Source organism: Physeter macrocephalus, chromosome 14 (assembly GCF_002837175.3).
Source record: "Physeter macrocephalus isolate SW-GA chromosome 14, ASM283717v5, whole genome shotgun sequence".
Lineage (NCBI taxonomy): Eukaryota > Metazoa > Chordata > Mammalia > Artiodactyla > Physeteridae > Physeter > Physeter macrocephalus.
Genome location: NC_041227.1, coordinates 13,720,649 through 13,732,203, shown reverse-complemented (window position 1 = coordinate 13,732,203; position 11,555 = coordinate 13,720,649). Strand labels below are relative to the sequence as shown.

The window sequence follows — 11,555 nt, the reverse complement described above, 5'->3', positions numbered from 1 at the left end:
GAGCGCGCAGGCGCCGCTGCCCAGCCACACCAGCGCTGCAGTGCGCTTGGGCCATGCCGCGGTGGACAGAGCCTGTGCGCTCAGAGGACGGCAGATGGCGAGGTAGCGCTCCACCGTGGACGCGTTGATGCCCACGTACTGCAGGTAGGTGATGCCCAGGCAGCCTGCGTGGTGGAAGACCCAAACCCGAGCGGATGCCGCCTCGGCCACGGTGGGCACTTCAGCAGCCAGAAGCACCGGCAGGTCCGCGGTGGCCAGACTCACCAGGTAACAGTTGGTGGGTGTGACCATGTGGCGGCTCCGGACCACCACCAGGACCACCGTGGCGTTGCCCGCCACACCCACGGCGCACACGAGGGGCACCAGGGTCAAGGTCACCGCCCGTACAGCCAATGGAGGGTGGGGCATGGGGCCCAGGCCTCGCGCGCTCAGGGTACTCGGTGGGTTTCTCCATGCGCCCCTGTCTGTGCTGTACCCCTAAGGCAGCAGCGAGTTAGGGAATTACTCTCGGCTGCGAAGGTGTCCTCGGCGCATCTCCGTGCAGGAAGCTGCAGGTCCCGCAGCTGTCTCCAGCTGAACTGGTTTCTTCAACTCCCTGCAGGGTCTCAATTTCACTACACGGACGCTGGGGACCCCGAGGAATCAGGAATTAGGCTCGCGCTGCTCAGTTTCCAAGACGACTTGTAGCCGGCGTTGGCGCGATCATTCCCGGGGTGGGGTTTACTGCGGGGGCTCGTTCTGGATTGTAGGGTCGCGCTCTAGCAGTGGACCGGGCACCCGACTGCCGCCTCTTACAGGACCGACTGCTGGAGCCCTCTCAGCTCTTACCTCCCCTCTCCAGGTTCGCGCAGCTCAGGACTCTAAATCCAGGTATCCAGTCAATGAAGCGCGGTGCGTACTGACCGATCTTCGCCCCCCTAGCCTTTTTCTTCTCTCTGCTTTTCACGACCACCCCGGGCAGGCTCCTCTGCTGGAGTTGGAGTTGGAGTTGTCTGATTCTGCTTGCACACGGGGTCAGGTAGGGGATGCAGGGTGCGTTGGGGAACGGATGCCTAAAAGGGGCAGAGTGGGATCTGGCGCCCTGCCTGCGCGCCTTTGCCCTGGGCTTTCGTTCCCTCCCTTCCTTCTCTGCAGGAGCGGCTCCACTGGGCAAGGGCGGAGGAGTCCGCGACTCGCCGGCTTCCCAACACAATCCTGGGATCCTGTCGTGTTTTCCCTGGCAGAGACTTCAGCCCTACTGTTGACAAATGGGGAACCAAGGCCCGGAGCTGCGGGGAAGGAAAAGTATTTGCCCATCTAGACTTGGGTTGGTCCTGTGTCCTCCTTGTCACCTTTTCACTTTCTCCTGCTTACTTTTCCGAGTTTTGGGGGTTTTTTTCCTCCTGAAGAAAACCTGTAAATTCTTGGAGGGTGTGCCCCACCTTCCCACAAGGGTTTCTCCCATCTCTAACAGGGCATAAACCTGTTAGGAATCTTTAGCTCTGTTCCTGCTACAGAAAAGGTGCTTAATGGTAGTCGAAAGAAGGAAAAAACTTGTTTCTTCACTAGAGGAAGCTTCCTGAAGGTGAGACCACACTAAGCCTCATAAAAGGCATAAAGGCTGCTTTCCAGGGAGCCTAGCTTCCTGCCTGCACATAGCAGATGCTGAGGAATTATTCACTGCTGATGATCCATCCATTATGCTCTCTAAAAATTATTTCTCCATCTGTGAAATGGAATAATAATGAGAGAACCCACCTCAGAGTGTCCTTGCGAGGCTCACATGATTGATGTGGGAAAAATCCATGTAATGCTTAGCTGTGCTTGACTAGTAAGGGGTGAATATATTGGAATTACAGTTATACACACTTCTCTGTGTGTCTGAGCAGTTTGCTCTGCCTACAGATCTGATAAATGGACAAAAAAATTAATGAGAGGGAACTTGGCAGGGGAGTATTTGGGGGGCACCAGCCAAGGTCCTATTGCCCCCCATTGTCAGTCTTTGTAACAAATCATGACTAATGTATATGAAACACCTAGTACTGCCTGGTGATACTCTGTGTGCTTTACAAGTATTATTTAATTCTATACTCACAACATCCTATAGGGAAAGTATTATTAGATCCCCATTTTACAGACAAAGAAACTGAGTCCCAGAGCAGTTAAATAACATGCTCAAGGTTACATAGGTTAGTAAGGGGGCGGAGTGCTAGGATTTGAGCCCAGTAGCTTGACTGTGGAGTCCGTGTTCTTACCCACCATGCTGTACTACCTCTCAGCAATATTCTCTGCCGTCTTCATCAGTAACAATAGCAAAGCATCCTACTTGGAGCCAAACACCATGGCAGGTGCCTTACATTCATTATGTCTATTTCTCACAGCCCTCTCTAGGCAGGTATTATTATTCCCATTTTATAGATGAGGAAATTAGGTCCAGAGAGGAATAATTTCCAACGTCATGCAGACAATAGGGACCAAATGGAAGCAGAACCCCAACACTCCCAACTTTATGCTCTCTGCCTCCACTCCAATCCCTGCTGTCCCTTGCTCAGCTCTTTCTAAGGTAGCAAAGGCCAGTTAAGTCCAGGATGCCTCCTCCCTGCTCCAGGGGTGGTAGTCCTCCCTGAGTGTGGTCCAGAGCAATCCTTTTAGCCATATTAATTGCAAGTGGTTCCTGGACTTCTCTAAGCCTGCCAACTCTCTCTCTCCCGCCTAATTGAGCTGTTCAGTTGCCAGCAGCAAGGCCTAGTACTTGGCAATGAACTAAATATGTCTAAAGTGGAATTCTTTGATTTCCCATATCCTACCTCATCCATTTCTAGTCTTCCTCATCTTAGCAAAGGCACCAGTTGCTAAAACATCCACCCAGTTGCTAAAACCAAATATTCGGGAGTTATTATTTCTCTCTCTCCCTCACCACTGGCATCCAATACTTTGGCAAGTTCTTCAATTCAACCTCCAAAATCTACCTCAAATTAATCCATATTTCACCACCATGTTCTCTACCAACACTTTCATTTATCCATAATCTTTTGTTTGGACAACTGTCATTGTTTCCTAGTGGGTCTCTCTGCTACATTCTTGCTCCTCTCTCTACAGACAGTATCAAGTGATCCCTTAAAAAATATAAGCCATTCCCCTGCTTACACCCTTCATTCAACAGCATCCTTTTTCACTTAAAACAAATCCAAACACTTTATACAAGCCCTAGAATGCCCTCTGTGATGTGGCCCTTTTCTACCTCTCCCTCTTACTCACGATGCTTCAACCATAGCTTCCATCTTTCTGTTTGGCTTACATGGTATACTAGGTTGAATAGTATCCCCCCAAAATTCATGTCCACCAGAACCTCAGAATGTCACATTATTTGGAAATAGGCTCTTTGAAGAGGTAATTAAGATGAGGTCATACTGGATTAAGGTGGCCCTAAATCCAGTGGATGATATTTTTATAAGAAAAAAGGAGAGGGAGATTCAGACATGGAGACACAGAGGAGACATTCACAGGGAAGAAGGGCATGTAAAGACGGAGGCAGAGATTGAAGTGATGCAGCTACAAGCCAAGGAAGAAGCTAGGAAGAGGCAAGGAAAGATTCTTCCCATGAGCCTTCAGAGGGAGCAGCCTCTGCTGACACCTCGATTTCAGCCTTATAGCCTCCCAAAATGAAGACAATAAACTTTCGTTTTAGGTCACTCAGCGTGTGGTAATTTGTTACAGCAGTCCTGGAAAGCTAATAGATACAGCAAGCTCCTTCCTGCCTTGGAACCTTTGTACCTGCTGTTCCCTTTACGTGGAAACCTCTTCTACTGGGTCATCACATGGCTGGTTTCATATCATCCTTTCTGGTCTCCACTGGGATCTGTCTCTTCAGAGATGCCTTCCTCAACCGCCCTAAAGTCACTTCCCTTGAATTACTGTGAACCACCACTCCTTTACTTTTCTTCATAGCACTTGCCACTCAAATTATTTTATAGATTTCTTTGAATATTTATTTGTTATCTTTCTTATCCCAACAGAAGCAGGCTACATAAGAATCGCAGCTACATACCCAATACCCAGACAAGTACCTCGTATATGAGAGGAACTCAATAAATATTTGTTAAATGAACTTATTAAATAAAGGCTTAGAACAGTTGAAGAAGATAACTTGCCCAATGTGACACCACCAGGAAGTGGCAAAGCTGTGATTTAAACACAGGCGCTCTGATGATAGAGCCCAAGCTTATAACCATTATGCAATAACATTATAGTTAACTTTGATGCAGAGGAGAAATAAATAAAATTTGGGATGGGGTCCAATAAGAAAATAAGACACAAAAGAGATTAATTTTACTCTAGTTATTGGGGTTAGAGTATGGCAGCATCAGCTGGAAAAATAAGACTGGGTTTGCAGAGCAAGTCTGACCTAGATTAATTCAAAGCCAGGAAGAAACCTTCTCTTAACGTAAGGTTGGGGAGCTGTCCAAGGCCCCTGGTGCTGAATTCCAGGTTTGAGTTGGATGGTGTCACCTCATGGCTTTCATGTTTGAGGTCCCAGGGCACGCGCCCTGGCTACTCCTATGTTCCTCCACTATCCCACCCTCACTGGGGCAGCTCATCCTTCATTGCTTTGTTTAATTCCTGAATTGGATTATTTGGTCCAAAAGTCCATTGAGCATCTGCCATGTCCCCTGTCCCAATCTCAGTCTAGTTAGTAAGGAAAAACTCACCTTCACAGAATATCTAGAAATGAATTTATAAGGGATTTGAATCTACTGGCACATGGTAGGATTCAGTCTACAAAGGCATTAGGGAAAAATAAGAAAAACTCTACCACTGTTAGGCACTGATCACTGGTTTAACTTCTGGTCTCTTCTTTCAGGATGAGAAATGCACAGTGATTGCTTCCAGAGTTCAGTGATATCCCCCTGCTTACAAGGCCTCTATTTCAGCTCTTGGAGGTGCTGCAGATCCTGTGAGGGCTCTCTGGGAATCCCACTTGATCTCCACCTGGATAGTCCATGCTATAGACCTTGGATCCACCATCCTTCCACCCCCTCCCTGCAGTGAAGCCCCTGGTAAATTGTCCCCCAGCCACCTTTTTTTCTCCGCCAAATCCTCACAGGGCATGGGCACTTCCGAATCCTGTACATACCAGTCAGGAGCTAAAGGACACTTGATGTTATCTTAGGTCACTTTACAGAGACATTTACTTGTGCTTTTTTTTGTTCTGCTCCTGAGCCATATCGTACATGGCATTCACCCAGATATTGGTGACAAATCAGTTTATAAGATTTCAGTCAGGGCTTCCCTGGTGGCGCAGTGGTTGCGCGTCCGCCTGCCGATGCAGGGGAACCGGGTTCGCGCCCCGGTCTGGGAGGATCCCACGTGCCGCGGAGCGACTGGGCCCGTGAGCCATGGCTGCTGAGCCTGCGCGTCCGGAGCCTGTGCTCCGCTGCGGGAGAGACCACAACAGTGAGAGGCCCGCGTACCGCAAAAAAAAAAAAAAAAAAAAAAAAATTACATCAACAGTGGGAAGTCCTGTTGACGTGGTATGATGAAAATGGCAGTTTACCTCTGTGATCTTCCTTGAAAAAAACCATAACCTCGGTCTAATCATAAGAAAAACATCAGAAAACTCCCAGCTGAGGGGAAGTCTGCCTGGCCAGTATGTCTCAATATTGTCCAGATGAACAAAAATAAGGAAAATCTGAGAAACTGTCATTGCCAAGAGGAGCCTAAGAAGACGTGACAGCTAAATGTCATGTGGGATCCTGGAGCAGAAAAAGGACATTAGGTAAAAACTAAAGGAATCTGAATAAAATGTATACTTTACTAAATAATATATATTAATATTAATTCATTAATTGTAACAAATGTACCATGTTAATGTAAAATATTAATAATAGGGGAAACAGTAGGGTAGGAGCTGCCAGTAGCCTGGTGTTTGAGAGTCAGCTCAGCCACTCCCAAGACCACTGTTTCCTCAGCTCAGTGCCCGGCCCAGATGCCTCCAGTCCTGGGCATGTGATTCCTAGGGTGGGAGTGGGGGTGATGCCTCGTTGGTGGGGAAGGAGAGGCTCCATTCACTTAGTCATTCAACAAACATTCACTGAGCACCTGCTCCGTGCTTGATCCTGGGGATGCAGAAGTGAATAAGATAGTCCTTGACCTGTTCACTCACACAGTCATTCATTTACTCACTCATGTATTCACTCATTCATTTGACAAATATTACTGTGGGCCTAGACACATTGTAGAGGTTTTTAATAATGGTCCAGATTGTTTGCCATTCCTTCTGGAGAGACGAGGCCTCTGTCCCTTCCCTTAGAATCTAGGCGGACTCGTGACTGTTTTGACAAATAGAGCATGACAGAAGTTATGCTGTGTGACTGTGCGGTTAGGTCATAAAAGACCACCTGGCTTCCACTTGATTCTCTGGGAAAGCTCATCCTTGGATGCTTGCTTTGGAGATGCTCTTCTCAGAGCCCAGGTGTTGTGAGAAGCCCAAGCCACATAAACAGTCACATGTAGGTACTTTAGTCAACAGTCCAGACGTGACATCCCAGCCCAGACAATAGACATGTGAGTGAAGAGGCCTTCAGCCCCTAGCCATTTGAGTCACTCCCAGCTGAGGCCCCAAATCTCATGGAGCAAAGATAAGCCATCCCCACCCTGCCCTGTTCAAATTTCTGACACGCAGTCCATGAGCACTATAACACGGATGGTTCTTTTATGCCACTAAGTTCAGGGTGGTTGTCAAATAACAATAGGTAAGAGATCACACATGAATCAGACTGTCCTCAATTATCAGGAAGCAAAGACTATCAAAGTGGGAAGGGAAACCCATACAGTAATTTAACACATGTTCACTGATGCTCTTCTACTATGTTAGGGTCTGGTCTGGGTTGTTGTTATGAACAGTCAACTCTGAATTAGGCACAGTGGGCATGATTGCTCCCATTTTACAGATGTGGAAACTGAGGTTTAGAGAGATGAAGTGACCTTCTTGGTGTTAACAGACAATAGGGATAGGGACTTCCCTGGTGGAGCAGTGGTTAAGAATCCGCCTGCCAAAGCAGGGGACACAGTTTCGATCTCTGGTCCGGGAAGATCCCACATGCCGTGGAGCAACTTAAGCCCATGTGCCACAACTACCGAGTCTGGGCCCTAGAGCCCGCGAACCACAAGTACTCAACTTCCATTCCTCCTTCCCCTCCTTCCTGGAGTGGCATCTGGAGGATGCAAACAGGCAGACAGCCTCCATCACCCTGTCCTTTCCAGCTGAATTCAGAAAAGCTCCTGCTCTTTGAAAGCCGAAGTCTTCATCTGGCTCCTTCTGCTGCCCTGGAGCAGGTTGCCTTTTCCAAGGTGCTTCAAGGATGCGCCCCACATGTTCTTCTGCAAGGTGACCTTGCTGCTTCCAATCGAGAGGTGAGGTATGTTTGTTTCTCCACTTCCTTGAATCTGGGTGGGAAGATGGGACTCCTTTGGTGGAAGCACTCTGACCAGTTCCAGGTATGGCCCTTCACTGGCTTGACAGCTTCTGCTTCCTGCCTCAGAGCCCCAAGTTGCCATTTAAGGCAATCAGGATGCTCTGTCCAGGCGACATGAAGGGACACTGAGCCCCAGGCTCTATGAGTGGAGAAGCCAACGTGGATGGCCAGCCCCGTCAAGCCTTCAAATGACCCCAGTCTTTGCCTTCACCCATATGAGAAACCCCAAGTAAGAACCACCCATCTGAGCCCAGCCAACCCACAGAACTGTGAAAGATAATAATAAATTATTGTGTTAGGTCCCTAAGTTTTGGGGCACTTTGCTCCACAGCAATAGATAACCAAGAATATCCACACTACAACGAGGTAAGTCTGTGATAGAAAAAGAATTAGAATTCAGGGAATCTGATTCCCAGTTTAGGGATATTTTGTTTTGTTTTCCTTCCTCTTGTTGGGACCTAGGACAAATCAGCCCTGGGACTTTGGCGTCAGGACCCCCTCTTCACACTCAGGAAAGCTGAGACCCAGCATAGCTGAGGAACTTGTTGAGGTCATAGAAGCAACAAGTGCTTGACTGGGGATTGGAACCCAGCACTTGAACTCATTTCTAGGGTCACCTTGGCATTTCCAGGTGGGCAGTGAGGTGGGGCAGCAGAGGACTTGGCCTTCTAGCCTGGTACTTTTTCCTCCTGGCGCTCATCCTGAGGATGGTCCTGTGGCAGCCAGCAGAGGGCGTCTGTTACTGCCAAGTTTCCAAGTCCTTGGACAATTCACGATCTCCAGCTGGAGATCCCAGGGCTCTCTCTACTATCTCAATCGAGGGGAATTAGCACCCCCTTCCCCATCTCACTTCCTTTGAACTCGGGGAATCTTCCTTGGGTAGGAGAAAGGACAACATTAACATTTATGCCTCTTGGAAAATCCCATAATCCTCTCTGAACCTCAGGTTTCTCATCCGTAAAATGGGCCTGACAGTGGTCCCTTTGCTTGTCAGAGAGCTCTTGGGATAGAAAAGGGAAGCGGTTTCCAGCCACATGTTTTCCAATCTCTAGGCCAAAGATTAAGAGGCTCCTGAGGTTAAGTGTGGGATTGTCAGCAGGTCTGGAATTATCCTTCACTTTGCTCTGTCCTTTTGGGCCTGGCATCCAACAGGCAGTCTGGTGGGGGTTCTGCAAAGGAGATGAGGACTCGGACAAGCTATCTAACAACCTCCCCATCCTCATTTCTGTCCTTAAGAAACATCAGACTTATCCCCACCTCAGTGCCTTTGCACTTGCAGTTTTCCCTGCCTGGAATGTTCTTTCCCTTTCTCTTTGCATGTCTGGCTACTGCTCGTCCTTCAGGTCTCAATTCAAATGCCACCTCCTCAGATGGGCCCTCCCTGGCCACCCCATCTAAGATTGCTCACCACCCTCTTTATGACACTTATCTCCACATGAAATTATCTTGTTTATTTATTAACTTGTTTCTTGCCAGTCTCTCGCCTAGAATGTAAGCTCCATAAGGAGTTTGTGTGTCCCTTTTACCACTGGACCACCAGAGCCTAGCACAGGGCTTAACTTACAGTAGGTGCTCAATAAATATTTGTTGAGTAAATGAATGAAACGGTGAAAACTAAGTATGTGTAAAGACTGGGCTAGACACTTCCTTCCATGGTTATCTCACATGGATGCGAGGAAAGTTCTATTATCCCCACTGAAAGGAAAAGAAAATGAGGTTCAGGGAGACTTAATGATTTGTTCGATGTCACACAGCTACTAAGTGGTGGAATCTGGATTTAAACACAGACCCTTCTGACTCCAGATGGTATGTTCTTCCCAGTATATATGGAGGAGAAGATGCTCTCTGAGCCCCACTTGTATCCCCTCGGTACTCTGAGTTCCGGTTCAGGCTGCTGGTGTCCCACTGTAACACATGTGACTGTACCTGGGGCATTTTCTCTCAGCCCAAGCAGAGGGAAGGCAGGAAGTGCCAAGGGAGTTATGTCTCCAGGAAGAGCCCTCAGCCAGCGGCAGCTATTAGTTGGAGGATAGATTCCCAGGACTGAGCCTCAGCTGCCTACAGCAGTGATCTGCTCACGGATGCACCTGAATGGGTTTCTTTCCCTTTCTTCCTTCATTTTCCCACTCCCCCACTGGTGCTTCCTGGAATCACCTCCCAAATAAATGACTGCCCTTGAGTCCTTGTCTCAGTGTTGGCTTCTGGGAGAATCCCAGCAGTATTATTGTATAATAAATTACCACAAATGACGTAGCTTAAGACAACACACATTTCTTATCTCATGGTTTCTGTGGGTCTGGAGTCTGGATATGGCTTAGCTGGGTCCTCTGCTTCAGAGTCTCTGACAGGCTGCAGTCAAGGTATGGGTCATGGCTAGGGTCTCACCTGAAGGTCCAACTGGGGAAGGATTTGCTTCCAATCTTATTTAAAAGGCTGTTGGCAGAACTGGGGCCTGTTGGACTGAGGGCCTCAGTTTCTACCTGGCTGTTGCCAGAGGTCACCCCCAATTCCTTCCATGGGGGCGTCTCCAGTATGACAGCTTCTTCATCAAAGAACGCAAGCCAAGAAAAAGGCAACAGAAAGAGTCTGTCAGCAGGACGGACGTTACAATCTTATGGATCATGGAAATGACATTCTGCCACTTTTACCATATTCTATTATCTAGAAGCAAGGTCAGGTTCTTCCCATTCAAGGGGAGGGGATCACGCAAGGGTGTAAATTCTAGGATGTGGGGTCATTGGGGGCCATCTTGGATGTCTGTCTGTCATCCAGCTAACATGCACCTAAAAACTAAAATGTCATCATTTAATAAGAAAATTCAGTAAGAAAATTCCTATATAATTTAAGACATTCTACATCTATTCTAAAGAAACCCTCTGACATATACAATGGGTCATAAGCAGGATGTCCATTGCAGCATTGTTTACAATAGAAAAAGTAGAAACCACCTAAACATCCACCAACACTGAACTGCTGAACAACTCATGATATTTCAATGCCCTTCAGCAAAGACAAAGAATGAGGTAGGGCCAAGACATATTGGTGAATGAAGAAACAAGCTTCAGAACTGTACACATAGTATCATATTTACATATACATACACATATAGAAAAACATCTGCATGGTAGCCACTCAACTGATAATAGTGGTTATGTCTGTGGGCGCAAGAAGGCAAATAGATTTGAGTGTGGTGGTCAAAGGAGGCTTTACCCTAATTTGAGAGATCAGTTAAGATCATAGGCTCTGGGAGGCAGACCCTCTGGGTTTAAATCCTGGCTCTGCAGCTTATTAGCTGTGTGACTTTGGGAAAAATAGTTAACCTCTCTGAATCTCAATTTCTTTGCCTCTAGAAGAAGGAAAACAATAATACCATCGATCTCATATACCTCTGTGAGGTTTAAATAAGATGATGTACATAGAGGTTTTTACCGAGTTTGGGCACATCTGACGGTGTGCTGGAGCCGACCCACACCAGCTCATGAGAGCCAGTTGCGAGCATCTCTTCCTAAGTCCACTTCCAGTGACAACGTGTGGGTCGCTTGAAATCACATGGTGGGAGTGTTTTCACCATGGAAATCTGCAAACACCACAAATGAGGGCTTTCTAAACTTTTTATTTATTTATTTATTTTTAGAACCAGTTGTTAAGCATTTACTAGCATACTCCCCACACATCATAAGCATCTAGCAAACACTAGCTATTGTTATCTGTCATGTTCAAATTTTTATAAGGACAAGGATTCATGTATTACTTGGGCAGTTAAAAACATGTGTGGATGAGTCACTGCCTAAGCAAACAACAAGGCAGCTTTGTGGGAACAGGAGCTGTGATGGGGGCTGGGTGTCATGGGAGGCCAAGGGTGCCCCTCAGGCATGAGGACAGACACCTTCAGAGAGTGGGTGGAAAAGTGGCTGGAGTGTGGCCCTGCTCATTGCAGCTGGTGATCCACAGCCTAAAAATACCTCAGAGCTGGGGGCATGCGGGTGGAAGGGGCAGGTGGTAGCACTTCTGTTCTCCATCCTTTTGAAAACCCAAACACCAGGGCTTCCCTGGTGGCGCAGTGGTTGAGAGTCCGCCTGCCGATGCAGGGGACGCGGGTTC

The 11,555-nt window shown here is 47.6% G+C and overlaps 1 long non-coding RNA gene across 1 annotated transcript; it reads left to right on the top strand.

The window, feature by feature from the left end:
• The first annotated feature begins 27 nt into the window (after positions 1-27).
• On the top strand, positions 28-1,338 carry LOC129392753 (uncharacterized). The gene is made up of 3 exons (XR_008619219.1): positions 28-144; positions 842-1,018; positions 1,135-1,338. It is a non-coding gene; the product is annotated as an uncharacterized lncRNA (long non-coding RNA).
• The last annotated feature ends 10,217 nt before the right edge of the window (positions 1,339-11,555 follow it).